This window comes from Callospermophilus lateralis, chromosome 11, assembly GCF_048772815.1.
Source record: "Callospermophilus lateralis isolate mCalLat2 chromosome 11, mCalLat2.hap1, whole genome shotgun sequence".
NCBI lineage: Eukaryota > Metazoa > Chordata > Mammalia > Rodentia > Sciuridae > Callospermophilus > Callospermophilus lateralis.
In genome coordinates this window covers 63896046-63910975 of record NC_135315.1, presented here as the reverse complement: position 1 = coordinate 63910975, position 14930 = coordinate 63896046, and the positions used below count along the sequence as shown (strand labels likewise).

The following is a 14930-nucleotide window of genomic DNA, read 5'->3' as shown; positions in this document are numbered from 1 at the left end:
AAATGTATAAAATATGATATGTCAAGAGCTTTGTAATGTTTTGAACAACTAATAAAAAAAAAAGAATTCTTCTTTTTCTGCCCATGGATGCAAAAGCTTCAATTTTCCAAAATTTTATCTTTCCCTAAGGACATTGGAAGTCATGTTATTGGAAGATGTTCTTCAGAACAAACTTGCAGAGAACTGTGGATAACCACATGTCTTCCCAAATCCATTCAGGAGGACCAAGCAAATACAATTCTGTTGCAGGCCAGGGATGTAGATAAGGCTTTCATTTACTGAAAACAAACCTGGGTAGGTGTAGAAAGAAAAACCCTTGTTGCAACACATTGTTAAAGGTAATATAGAATGTTTAATCCAGGGGACAATCCTATCTATATTTGCCTCCCTGATCTACACACATCCTCAGAAGCTGGCTTCTAATTTGCAATCTTTCTGCCTCAACCTCCCAAGTAACTGGAATTTCAGGAGTACACCACCAAGCCAGGCTCAAATGTTTATTTTCTATGCAAACGCATTTAGTAAAAAAACATATGTATGGAACATTATACTTATGATGAATGTGACACATGCGCTTATCTGCACTTCTGTTGTGGATGTGGTGGGGGTAAGGGAGACCAAAAAGTAGCTTCTTTCCTGTACTGATCTTTGGGAGGAAATATAGCATATTCTTTACCAAGTTCTTTCAGAATATAATAAACAAAATTTTAAGATGACTTCCAATGGTCTCCCCCCCTTACATAACCGTATATAGTAAAAGGTCTAAGTCAGCAGCCTAGTTTATACAAACCTAGCACATTCCCAGCATGGGCCTGTCTTCAGGACTTATTTCTGGGATATTCTTCCTTGGTGTCATACATTGCTGCTGGGAGAATTAGGCATGTCTCCATGCAATCCCACTAGAAGGGGCGCACTTGGGAGCCTAACTCGGCTCTCTCCTGATTTCACACTATTTCACACTCTTTGCTTATTTGAATTTTTGTCCTTTCATTATCCTGTGGTTTGGATATTGAAAGCCCCCACCACCACCAAAGGCCTGTGTTAAAGGCTTAGTTCCCAGCTTGAGGCACTACTGGAAGGTGATAGCACCTGTAACAGGTGGGACCTAGTGGAAAGAAGCTAAGTCACTGGAAGTATGCCTTTGATGGGCATACTGGGACTCTAGTCCCTTCCTGTCTTTCTCTGATTCACAGCTGCATCTTTCTCCGCCATGTTTTCTCATCATGATGTGAGACAGACACCGTGGTTCCAAATGACCTCAGACAGAAATGTCTGAAATAGGGCTGGAGTTGTAGCTCAGTGGGAGAGCACTTGTCTAGCACATGTGAGGCACTGGGTTTGATCTTTAGCACCACATTAAAAAAAATAGATAAATAAAATAAAGGTATTGTGCTCATCTACAACTAAACATATTTTTTTTTAAAAAAGTAATCTTTGAAACAGCAAGATAAACCCTTCCTCTTTTAAATTATCTTAGGTATTTTATCACAGTGCTGGACATTTAACACAAATGCTGGGACAGACTGACCACAAGTCTAATGAGCTTTGTGGGCTCTGTAAGTCTTGGAGAATACTGAGCCTGGAGTGGTCTTAGGGACTCCTGACACACTGGCATCAGAAGTAGGATTGCCAAGAGAACCCTGACTCTTCACAGGGTGGTGCCCTATGAATAGCTCTCAATTGGCTTGAGTCCAGAGGTACATGGGACCCTCCTATTTATTTAAAACAAAAGAATCATGGCTCCTATTTGTACTTAAGCTCTAGCTCCTCTTCTGCACAGGTGAATGTTTACATTTATGTGCTGTTGAGCATTCTGCAAAGCAATAAAACAGGACATGTAGGGAGGAAAGGTTTTCTGTTTACAGGTGGCAGTTGCAAAGTAGACGGGCAAGCAGCATCCTGTTTGGAAAATTGCCACATTATCACCAACATAGAAAAGCTCTGTCCAAAGAAGATAAAAACAAAAGTAGCGTGAACAGTAAGAGTCACCCTTGCAGCAGTCTAGACCTGTGTGTACACCTGTGTGGGGGCCCTGCTCTCCTGGGTCTGACTGCCCAACCTAGAGGGGCGAAGTTAGCCTCCTGGTAAAAGGGAGAGTAGGCTCCCACCAGGGCCATCTCTGGTGCAACCAGGTGATCCGCCTTTGAGTTGCCTCCCAGTGTTTTTCTACTTCTGGAAGTAGGAGGTAACCTAAGCCCTAAGAGGGTGTTCAGAAGAGTGTGGACCAAGAAAATGAGCAAGCCTTACTGGGGTCCCTAGGAGCCTGTGCCCCGCCTGTGCGTTTATTTCTGAGGCCGAACACTCCCACACACCACCCTCTCTCAGTCCCACCCCCTCCAAGAAGGCCACCGCCATCATTCAGGATGCAACAGGACTCAGGACTGCAGCCAGGGGTCCCTCCTCCCCCCCAGCCTTTTGAGATCCAGCTCTACAGGAGTCACACGTAACTATAACCACCAGTGAATTCTGGAGAACGATAATAATGGCAAGACTGATGGACAACCACAATTATATGATGTAACGATATATTATTACAAATCGCAGAAGTACTCCCAACTTACTTTTCAGCCTTCAAATTCTTTCTGGCATCTGGTCGACCCTCCGAGACAGGAGAAAAGTGACCGCCAGGTGGCGCCCGGTGATCAGCACCAATGACCCAGGTGGGTCAGCTTCCTTGAGCGCTTGCAGTCGCTGCCCCGATGCCCGGCCTTGTCCTGTGTTCCTTGGGTCTCATTTCTGGGCCCCAGAGGCAAAGAGCATCTGGCACCTCCCCAGGGTGTCTGCCTCGGAATTCCCGACAGGTCTAGTCAGGCATCGCTATAGAAGGGGATCTTTTTCTTTTCTTTTCTTTTCTTTTGGGAAGAATTCAGAAGTTGATTGTTGGAACATATGATCTTACTTTTTTTTTTTTTTTTTTTTTTTTTTTTAGGAATCTCTCTACAGTTTTTCATATTAGCTGTCCTGATTTACATTTGAACCAATCTGTTTTATTGATTGATTGTATTTTTCAATTTTTCTTTCCATGATGATTGTTTTGATCAAATAACAAAGGGTATGAATTTTGGAATACAGATATTTTGGTACTACAGATATTCATGTAAATGTTCTTAATTTTGTTCTGGGGTGCATTGCTTTTCCATGGATACTACTTATACCTGGTGAGCCTTGCTCAGGCTTTGTGATGACATGGTCAGGGTAGCCTTTGGCCTAGGACTAATGTTGGTTTACTCTTTAGGGGACACACCTCTAAGTGTTCTACTTTTTTTTTAAATATAATTTAATGTCTAAAGTTTATTTATTTTAATTAGTTACACATGACAGTACAATGATCTTGACATATCATACATTTGAATCAGATGGGGTACAATTTCTCATTTTTCTGAGTGTACAGGTTGCAGAGTCACATTGGTCATGCAAACACATACAGCAATAATAAAGTCTATTTTATTCTGCCATCCTTCCTTTCCCCGTCTTCCCCTTCCCTCCCCTCCCATAGAAGGGGATCTTGGAAAAGTTTTCCTTGAGGCCCACCCCTAAGGACGGCTGCCAAGAAGGGAACAGACACTCCCAGAGTCTCAGGGCCGCTCTGGGGCCATTGGGAGACCCGCGGGTGAGACATGGAAAATTTCCCTGGTGGACACTGGCACCTCCCAGAGCAGCTGGAGCAGTTCCCAGGCCCAATGGACCTGGACATTTCTGCAGGGTCTTGGAAGTGGGTAGCTGTGAAACAGCAACCATGAAAAAAACTCATAAATAACATGGATGAATCATTGTTACTCCATCATTTCATAGTGGAGAAGTTCTTTCTAAAGCATAAAAAAAAAACCCAGAAGCCAACCAGGAAATTCCTGATGAACTTGAATACATAAAGTTTAAACAAAATCCACAAACAAAGCCAAAAAACACCAAATGACTGGGAAACATTTGTGCAGATACTAGTATGGTAAGAATGTTGATTTGATACACAAGAGTTAAGACATGAAGGCTACCTAAGTGTCCACCTAAGAAGAATGCAAAAAGGAAATGTGGTGTATATGCAGAAGAGAATACTATCCAACCTCTTTTTAGACGGGAAAAAGGGGTAGTCGTTTTTGACAACGTAACTGAACCTGGAGGAAATTATACTAAGGGGAATAAGACAGGCACAGAAGGACAGATACCACATGAGCTCATATGTGGAATCTATAACAGTTGAATTCACAGGAGAAAGCAAGGTCATGGTAACCAGAGACTGGGAATTGGGGAGATATTATTGGTACGTAACACGGAGGAATGTCTTAGTAATCCACATGGTGTAGTGACTGTAGTCAATGCTAATCTGTATTTCAAAATTGTTAAAAAATAGATTTTAAGTATTCTCAACATAAAAATATAGGTATGTGAGATTATGGATATGTTAATTAGCTTGATTTAATCCTTCTACAATGCACACGTATAACCAAATGTCACAATAGACGCTATTGTGCAATTACTATTTGTCAGTTAAAAATAAAATTTGACACAAAAAAATTGATTTCAGCATTACTTCCTAAAATAACAACAAAAAAAAATGGGTGGGAAATTATAGGCATTAAGGAACCAGGTTAAATATATTGCAGCATATCCATACAATGCAATATGAAATTATTTTGTTTGGAGTTGTTTTTTTTTTAAAAAAAGGTAAATATTGATGAGAAATGTTAAGTGGAAAAAGCTATTTATAAAAATTCTATTGGTGTTAAAAAAAAGTATGACCTTTTTTTTTTTTTTTTTTTCAAATCTTGGACAGCCAAGGGAGTTAGAATCCCTAAAGCAATTTTGGAAAACAAAAATTAAGTCACTCTATTTCAATCTATTAAATAGTTAGTAAATATCATGTGGTATGGGCAGAGGAAGACACATTGATCAATGGAACAGAATAGAGACCCAAACAAATATGCCCAAATACATTTTTTAAATATGCAAGGGATGGGGTGTGGCTCAGTGACTGAGTACTTGCCTAACATGTACAAGGCCCTGGGTTTGATCTACAGCACCAAAGATAAATAAAATTTATAAAATAGAATAAAATTATGGCATTTGAGGTACAGGGTTGAAGTTGGAGAATATCTTGCTAAGCAAAATAAGTTAATCCCAAAAAACCAGGGGCCAAATGTTCTCGCTGATAAGTGGATGCTAATCCATAATGGGGGAAGGGGGCATTTGGGATGAGTGGAAGAATTTTGGATGGCACAATTTTGGATGGTATGGGGGTAGGAAAAAATGATGGAATGAGATGGACATCATTATCCTAGGTACATGTAGGATTGCACAAATGGTATGACTCTACTTCATAAACAACCTGAAAAGTGAAAAATTCTACTCCATTCATGTACAATGAATCAAAGAGCTTTCTGCTGTCGTGTATCACTGATCAGAACTAATTTTTAAAAAGATAAATAAGATTTAAAATGTGAAAAATTAATTTACTAGAGGAAAATCATCCTCTCCATTGAGTGGGTATATATCAATAGGATATCCTTAGGCAAAGCAGGCAGCAAACAAAAATCCCTAGACCTGGACACAAGAGCCTCACCCACCAAACAAACATCAACTCCAAATGGATCACAGTCTAGTGTAAAATGTAAAGCTATAAAATTTTAGGGAAAACATTTGAGATCTAAGACTCCGCCAAAAGGTTTTATTTAGACAAAACTAAAAGTGTGTGATCCACGGGGAAAGAAACAGATACATCAAAAATCACCAAAATTAAATGGTGAAAGACCGTCTTAAGAGAATGGGGTAACAAAGTACAGACAGGGAGAAGATAGTTGCAAACCACTTAATGGACAGGAGTGCATAAAGACGTCTCAGAACCACAACTAGAAAACCTCATTGTAAAATAGATAAAATACACAAATCACCAATTTCACTGCTGCAGGATCTGTGGGTGGCAAGTAACCACAGGAAAAGATGTTACCCCTTCCATAATGCAAATCAAAACAAAATGAAATACCTAGACATACATTCGAATGCCTTAAACAAAGTAGAGGACCAAAGTCAAATGCTGGTTGGGTCATGGAGAAGCTGGGTCCCCTCACACATTGCAGCGTGGATGCTCTGGAACAGCGTGGCCATTTCAAAAAGAAAACAAAAAGTTACACGTGAGAGGTGATCAAATATACAATCCCAAAATATTTCTTGGTATAAGGACTATTTTTGAGTTAAAGATGCTTAAAAAGAGCTGACACAAGAAGTATGCTCTGATCCCCAGACCCTCATACCAACCCAACCCCTAACCACTGGCATCAGGATCCACCCGGCTCTGATTCCTGAGCTTGTCCCATAAAAGTCCCAGAACCCAAACCTGTTTTGCCTCTCTCCACTATAGAGATGGCCTTTATCTGTCTTCGTTTATCTGTCCTTTATCTGTCCTCATTTTTTTTCTTTAATGGGGATTAAAAGCAGGGGCATTCTACCCACTGAGTCACATCCCCAACCCTTTGTATTTTTGAGACAGGGTCTCACTAAGCTGCGGAGTCTGGCCTGGAATTTGTAATCCTCCTGCCTCAGCCTCTGGAGTTATTGGGATGACAGGCCTGTGCCACCACTTCCAATCCAGGAAGACATTTTTATCATCAGAGACAGGAGGAAATCAAGGCTAACTCATATCGGCCTAGTTGTTTCTCCACCATCAATTGCCCTTGGCCTTGTCAGGTTTGAACAATTTACTACTCTTTGTCCTGCTTAATATGTAACTAACTGCTTCTTTGAGTCTTCCTATGGGTGCTCTCCGATAACACGTAAAAATCTGTATCTTTGCTCTCTGGGCTTCCGGAGCTGTTTCCGTCTACCACATCCTTTCACCAAAATGTTGTGCCTCACCTTTGGTCCAGAGCTGTGGAGTTGGCCCAGCCCAGACTGGACCCCTGAAACCATGAGCCAAAATAGAGTCTTCTTCCCATGAAGCCAGAGAGACCTAAGGAATAGACTGGGCTGGTCTTCGCCTAGCAGGTTAAGTAAGGAGCATCCCTAATCCAAAAATTCAAAATCCAATATGCTCCAAAAGTTTTGGAGCAATCAACATGGACCCACCGCTGACCTCAAATGATATGTTGCTGTCAAAATGCAGGCACACTAAAAAAAAATATTAATAAATCTACCTTCACTCTGGGTGCGTGAAGTTTATATGAAGCATAAGTGAAATTCATGTTTAGCCTGCAGGTCTGTTTCCGTCAGCTTTTCCCCCACTTGTGACTAAAAGATCTGACCAGAACAACTGTAGAGGAGAAAAAATTTAATTGAGGGCTCCAGATTTCAGAAGTCTCAGTCCATAGACAGCCAGCTCCATTCATCAGGGCAGAAGAATGTGGCAGAGGGAAGCAGCTCACATGGTGGTCAGGAAGCAGGAAGACACTAAATTCAGCTCATCAAATATATGAGCACGCTCCCAATTACCCACCTCCTCCAGACACACCCTATCACTTGTTTATTCCCTATTAGGGGATTAATTCACTGATTGGGTTTAGGCTCTCGTAACCCAATCGCTTCACCTCTGAATGTTTTTACATTGTTTCACAATGTAAAAAAGAGGGACACCTCAAATCCAAACCATAACAGATCCTATCTCCCATGTTATCGAATTTTTGTATACACAAATATTCCAAAATCCTAAATCTAGAGCATATTTTTTTTTGTTTATGGTCTGTTTCACAACGCTGGGATCTTTGCTCAATGAAAGCAAGTTGAAGTATTTCCATCACTGCCCTCTCCTCGGGCTTGTGTATAGTAGGCTTAATAAATATTTATCGAATGAATGAATTGTGAAAAATATCTTTATGATTTTCTGTGATTAATGTTTTATGTCAATTGAATTCTCAGGCCAGGCCAGAAATACTAAGAGGATAGAATAGATGTCACTTTCTGCTTCCCCTATATATACCATACAACTCAGCCACTCGACCCCTGGGAAACTTACCGTGACGAAATGGGTTGATTCCGCAGGTCTGGGGCCAGGAACTTCCCCTTGGCCATGGATGGGTGAAAGGTCTCTGAGCGTCTGTTGAATTTAGAATATTCCTCAATAGAGATCCCTTCCTTTGATATCTTTAGCCAATCAGATACTCTTCCTGGGTAGAGAAACTTATTCAGTGTTTTTATGACAATCACAAATAATAATGGTAATATTGACAGTAATGATGATGAATAATTCTATTTGGCAAAAACAACGCCAACTAAAATTATTAGCATCCTTGTTACTAATCTGAGGAGATGGAAGGGAAGGGTAAAGACTTTGCCACACTCCCCCAGAGAGTGACCATGTACCTACCAAGATCCTACCGGTGGTTTGGATTCAGAGTTTCAGGTTTTCTTCAATGAAACATGTACCATGAAGATGAAGGAGAAGTAGAAAGAAGGGAGGAAGGAAGGAAAATCATTCCCAGGAGAATGTTTTATTCTGTTTTTGTGTGGCTATGATGAAATAGCTGAGGCTGCAAACTTTACAAAGAAAAGAGGTTTATTTAGATCCTAGTTCTACAAGTTGAAAAGCTGTATCTGCTGGGTGCTGGCGAGGACTGTAATAATGGAAAAGAGGGATTCAGGGGGAAGTTCCAGGTTTGCTTATAACAACCCATTCTCACAGGAAATAATCCAGTTCCATGAGACTTATCCCACTCCCACAAGATAGCATTAATCCATTCATGAGGACATGACCTAATTACCTTCCACTGGGCCTTGCCTCTTATAGGCTTTGCCACCTTAATATGACCAGACTGGATAGCAACCTTCCAGCACAAACCACTGAGAGACAAACCACTTCCAAATCATAGCTGAGGGTGTGGGCAAAGCCTGGGTGGGGTAGGGAGAAAGTCTTCTGGAGAACAAGGAGAGGGATCCAGGTAAAGGTAGTGGAGCTGCCAAAGTATCCTCTAAGATGCAGATGGACACCTGATCCACACCCTGCCCACCCGGCCCCAGACTTCTAAGCTTTACCTCATCTCAGCCTTATCTCACCTCATGCTGCATAAAAATCCTTAACCCCAAATGCATCACATAATTCCACGTAAAACTATAAAACTCTGGAGAAGAATTTTAAGAATTTCATGTACCTTACAAGAAGTTAATCTGTCAGACCACACCCTTCTAAATGGCAGACCAGACACCCAGGTCATGGACAAGTCTGAGAGTTGGAACTTGGAGATGACTATTGGCCAGAACGTGGCAGCAGCCTGGAGCTCTGTGCAGTAGCAGAGCAGCCGTGTCTGTGTTTGCATGTGTATTGCTGGCTCTGAGGATGCTACAGCAGCCAGGCACTCAGGCAATGTCTGCGAACTGAGGTCCTCACAAGCCAGTAGCTCTGCTACAGGTATGATGTGGGCTGGAAGGTCTTATCCAAATCACAGCTGCCACGTCTCGATGTGAACTTGAGGTGCTGTTGAGGCTGGGCCAACTGCAGTCTTGAATGCCAGCCAGTCACACCAGGACTCTGATGCCCAAGCATGCAATGAGATGCTGGGCCTCCCTCTGTCTGGGGGTAAAGGTGAAAGGGAGCAAAGGAACCATATGCTTTGACAGCCAGAGAGATTGTACATTGCAAATCTTTCTACTGATTCCTCCTCAAAGAGTTACTTGGCCAAGAAACCTCAGATTTCAAGTGAGGTATATCAGCTGGTCCTTGACAGAGGTTTAATGCCAGCACACCACAGAGGGCCAGGTTTGCTAAAGGTGACATCAGAACAGGAGGTCTTGTCTACACAGTGCATGTCAGAGGACAAGTGTCAGCCCTGAATACTAAAACACTTGTTGGTGGTGGCAAACTACAGTGAGTTCAACATAAGGGGTAAATTCAAACCTTCTGTCTGAAAGTTGATAACTGAGTCTGCTGAAATAAAGCGGCAATGAACAGATTAACAGGAGGAAAAAACACATATAAATATCTTAACAAATCAATAAAAAAAATAGGTTAACATATACATGGGAATGGGAGCCACACAAAACATGAAACCCAAAGAAGCACCCGATGATTGAAGCTTACCTCTCATTTTCAACATGGAGAGGAAAGTAGGGGGTAAAGGCAATTTTAGAAGAAGAGTAAACGATTTTCAGAGGAGATGAATGGGCCTGAAAATGGACAATAATCTGGGCCGGTTTGGTCCCGGTATGGTGGCAACTCTAGTCTGTGATGATCAATCTTGGTTGTCAACTGGACTGGATTTGAGGGATGCCTAGAAAATCGGTAAAACACACATATCTGTGAGGGTATTTCCAGAGAAGAAGACAATTGAATCAGTGAACTCTGAGTGGGGAAGACCCACTCTGAATGCAGGTGGCACCATCCAATAGGCTGGGGGTCCAGATGGAGAATTGGGAAACCAGCTCTGTCGCTCATGCTTACCCTTCTCAGGTGGGTGCATGCTTCTGCTGCTGTGGCCCAAGGGACAACAGACGGCAGGCTCTTCCGCCTTCAAATGAAGTCTTATGTCAGCTCTCCAGAGAGATGTCAGGCCTTTGGCCTCAGACCATGGCTGAATCACTGGCCTGCGCATCCCTCCCTCGCCCCCCACCCCCCACTTCTCTCTCATTCTGAGGTTTCTAGCTCCTTGAACTAAGCAGCTACAGATTTCCCTGACTCACCAACCTGCAGAGACCATTTTGTGACTTCTTAGTGGCCTATCATGTAAGCCAACCTCACAAATCTACCCCCCCCCTTTCGAATTAGACACATTTTATTGGTCCTGATTAATCTTCCTTCCTGCAGTTCCACATCAATCTCTCTGCTGGTTGATGAGGGCTCTGGAGGAGAAATTCACAACTGAACATCTTCTAGAGGATACCCTCAGTTGATCCAAGGTTCCAACCACAGCTATTGTCATTTTAACCTTGTTCCCCTACCTCAAGTGCCACACAAACCCCTATTGCTTGAATTCAAATTAAAAAAAAAAAATACATGATCACAGACCCTACTGAGAGACACAGCCAAAGGGGCCCCAGCAAACTTCCAGCTGCCAGCTGATGATCGGCTCACTGTGGCCCCAGCAAACTTCTAGCTGCCAGCTGATTGGCTCCTCTGCGGTGATGCCCATTGGGCTGTTTCCCCGCCCTTTCAGACCACGGAGCTGCTCATTGGGGGACTCTTTTGGCTCCGCCCACACGACCCAGCCAATCGGCCTCAAGAGCAGGAGGAGTGGGCAGGGGGGTTGAGAGGCTCATGGGAAGCCGGTGGTGACAGTTGGGCTCTGAAGGTTTTCCTGAGGATCTGTGTGGTGTGGTGTAGTGTGTGTGTTCTAAAAATAAAGTTCGTTTCTGCTTGATAAGTGGCTCCTGAATTGTGCCCAGCCAGACTGCGGCAAGACCCAGGAATTTAACAGATAGGCTTTCTTTAGGAACTTTTATCGGAGAGTGGGGATCTTCAGGAAAGGCACTGTGTGGAGTCAGTCCAGTGGGTGAGGGAGGTCTGGCACAGTGGGCAGGCGGGCTCCAAAGCGTGGCACCTTCTTTCTCGGAGCCTCCTTCTGTACCTTCTCACGGGAGGTAGCAGCCCATGAGTCTTTGTATGTCTGTGGATTTCTCTCCCTGCCCCCCAACCAACCAACCATGCTCACATGGACAGAGACAGGGGCGAAATAGAAAGCACAGACTGGGCTGCCCTGCCAGGCTGGGTCTATTACCTGAGGAGCCATGCACCCAAGTCGTTGAGAAAGGGCCAGCCTTGAGGCGGGTGACTGAGTGGATGGTGATTCTGGAAGGGCTTCTTAAAGTCTCAACTCTAGGATTCAGATTTGCTCATCTTTCCTCTAATTTTTCTGGTTACTCAGAACTTAATCTTCACAAATCATATCCTTGAGGGCTTTCTGTCTCTCTTTTATTCTCATTTATGTATCTATCTATTTATTTATTTATTTATTTTTATTTTTGGCAGTGTTGAGGCTGCAACCTGAGGCCCTGTGTAACCCCACTGTACCACTGAGCTACAACTCCAACCCACGTTTTCCCACTAATGAATTTTCGTCTTTATTATCATTTTTGAACAATGCCCGATGGTTGAGATTTTATTTGGGGTTGGAACAGAACAGAAAACCATGGCTTCCTGTTTTCAAGGAGGTACGAATTTTATTATCTTTCTTATGTCCTTGGATCCTATTCTCACAGAGGACAGATCTTATGTCATTAGCTCTGACCACATATGCGTCCCTTTGTTCGTTAGGACTCAGGTGTCACATCCAAAATGGGAGCTAGAGAGGTATATCTGTAAAATCAATCACTTTATTTAAGAAGCCACATTCTGGAGAGGTCCAACGGGGGCCAACAAGCTCACCTGGGAGAGACGGAATACCCACAGGCAGGACATTTATTAAGGTAGAACTCTGCTCTACCTGGCGCAGAATCTGCAGCAACCAGCCCAGAAAGCAAACCACAATAGACAGTAACTGACTCAGGAAGCCAACTAGCAAAGCCCCTTGTAACCATCTGCCTGAAATATCCAGGACTTGACTAAAACTGCCAGCTTCTTTCATCTATCGATCCATCTATCTACAGTGCTCAGGATGGGAACCAGGGCCTCATACATGCAGGCCAGTTCTCTACCACTGAGCTTCACAACCAGCCCAGCTGCCGTAATTTCTACATAGGCTTCTAACTTTGGACACCCCCGCCCCCCCCCAAAAAAAAGGGGCCAAATATGTCTCCCTAACCAACCATACAGAGTATCCTGCTTCTAATCTGCCACCTCCAACTCCCCCAGGACAGCAGCCTCTGATCAGGACACACCAGGGCAGTCTCTTTTTTCCATTCTGAAGTTTTTCCATGCCTTCATCCAGTGTCTCACTGAGTTGACAAGGCTGGTCTCAAACTTGCGATCCTCCTGCTTCAACCTCTCCTGACTCACCCGGTCCTCTTTCTTTTATGATTTTTCAAAACAGATATTTGAGAAGACAGCGACACAAAGCCATGGATCTTCCCATCAGTGCCTTGCATCAGAGAAGAGATGTACTGTTCAGTGGTAAAGGGACCAGGTAACAGTGATGCTGTTGCCATTTCTATTTATTTATTCACTTATTTATTCAGTTATTTTACTAAATAGCTAATTTTTTTACTAAATAACTAAATTACTGTACACGGTGCAGAGTCACTCCAGTGGTGTAATCATACCTGTAATAATATCTGCTCATTCTACCATCCTTCCCTTCCCCTCACTCCCCTCTACACAAACCAAATTTCCTTCATTCTTCCCTATCTCCCCACCCCACTATGCATCAGCCTCTACTTCAGAGAAAACGTTCAGCTTTTGGGTTGGGGGGATTGGCTTATTTCACTTAGCATGATATTCTCTACTTCCATCCATTTACTTGCAAATGCCATCATTTCCTTCATCTGTTGAAGGGCATTCTAGGTTGGTTCCATCGTTTAGCTGTTGTGAATTGAGCGGCTATAAACATTGAGGTGGCTGCTAATTTTAAGTCCTTGGGGTACGTTGAATAGAAATGGTGAAAGAGGACTTTCCTGTATTGTTCCAGTTTTTAGAGGGAATGCTTTCAATTTTTTTTTTAAATGTCAGCATCAATGCTGTTTCTTTTTTTTTTAATTTTTTTTAAGAGAGAGAGAGAGAATTTTAATATTTATTTTTTAGTTCACAACATCTTTGTTTGTATGTGGTGCTGAGGATCGAACCCGGGCCGCACGCATGCCAGGCGAGCGTGCTACCGCTTGAGCCACATCCCCAGCCCCTGCTTTCAATTTTTTGCCATTTAGAATAATGTTGGCCTTGGGCTTAGCATAGATAACTTTTACAATGTTGAGGTATGTTCCTACTATCCCTGGTTTTTCTAGTTTTCTTAACATGAAGGGGTGCTGTATTTTGTCGAATGCTTTCTCAGCATCTATTGAGATAATCATATGATTCTTATCTTTAAGTCTATTGATGTGATGAATTACATTTATTGATTTCCATATGTTGAACCAACCTTGCATCCCTGGCCCACCCAATGCCGCTATCACACAATTGAATGAGAAAAGAGATGCACTCATACTGGTGGGTGTCTTGTCCAGAACACATCAGCCCTCCATTAATCAGCGGAGCCACTAGGGGGACAGATACATAGGATAAGCTTATCGGAAGATGCTCTTCTACGTCCAATCCAAGGAAAGATGCAGACCACAGCAAATACCCCAAGCAGCTCCTCACCTGCACCCGCAGCACCAACAGCACACAGGCCATTCATATGAGAGGAGACAGGTAAGTCTGGGGGGTCTCAAAAGACTGAAAGAAGAGCTACAGAGGTTGTGAAGTGAGTTCACTAATAACCAGTCCACGAGAGGCCTCCCACTGTGTGGAGGACAGCAGATCACCTTCATGCCAGCCACCAGGACTGCAGGGTTACCAGTGCATGAGTCTGTTGGGAGAAAAGACACATGCAACCGAGTAAGATCTACCACTAACTGATAGGCAGCATAAAGGCATCAGATGCCTAAGATCCATTGTGAGCCAGTCCCTAAAGCCCAAAGGAATCTGCGTAGTGTGAATGGAGTCTCATAACTCAGCCTGCATGGGCTATATAACTCAGGGGCAACATGACTCACTTTGTTAGCTTTGAAGGACATTCTGCTCCCAGGCCAGACAGGAACAAAGTTTCCAAATTGCTCCCTAATTCAGGATGTTGCATTGCCAGTTAATCTAAGAACTACAAGTGAGAAAAGGAAGAACTGAATTGGTCCAATACCACCCAGAGAATCACCCTGCAGTAAATACTATCAGGGCTTCTGTTTTGTTTTGTTTTGTTTTGTTTTTTTCTCAGGAATCATCTGCTTGGGGCACCAATATTCCTCTGGAAAGGTCTAAAATGCAGAGCAAGTTCCATCCTCTTGAGCCCAGATTCAGCCTGTGTTTTCCACCTACACTTTCTAGGATTTGTGAACATGCTACATTTGGTGTGTTTCTGTTTGCTTTTCTAGATCACTAGGAGGTAACTATCTGG

General features: G+C 43.0%; 1 pseudogene; it reads right to left on the bottom strand.

Moving 5' to 3' along the window:
- The window catches only part of LOC143410571 (large ribosomal subunit protein mL45 pseudogene), a 43000-nt pseudogene extending 35008 nt beyond the window's left edge, over positions 1–7992 (bottom strand).
- Positions 7993–14930: the final 6938 nt, after the last annotated feature.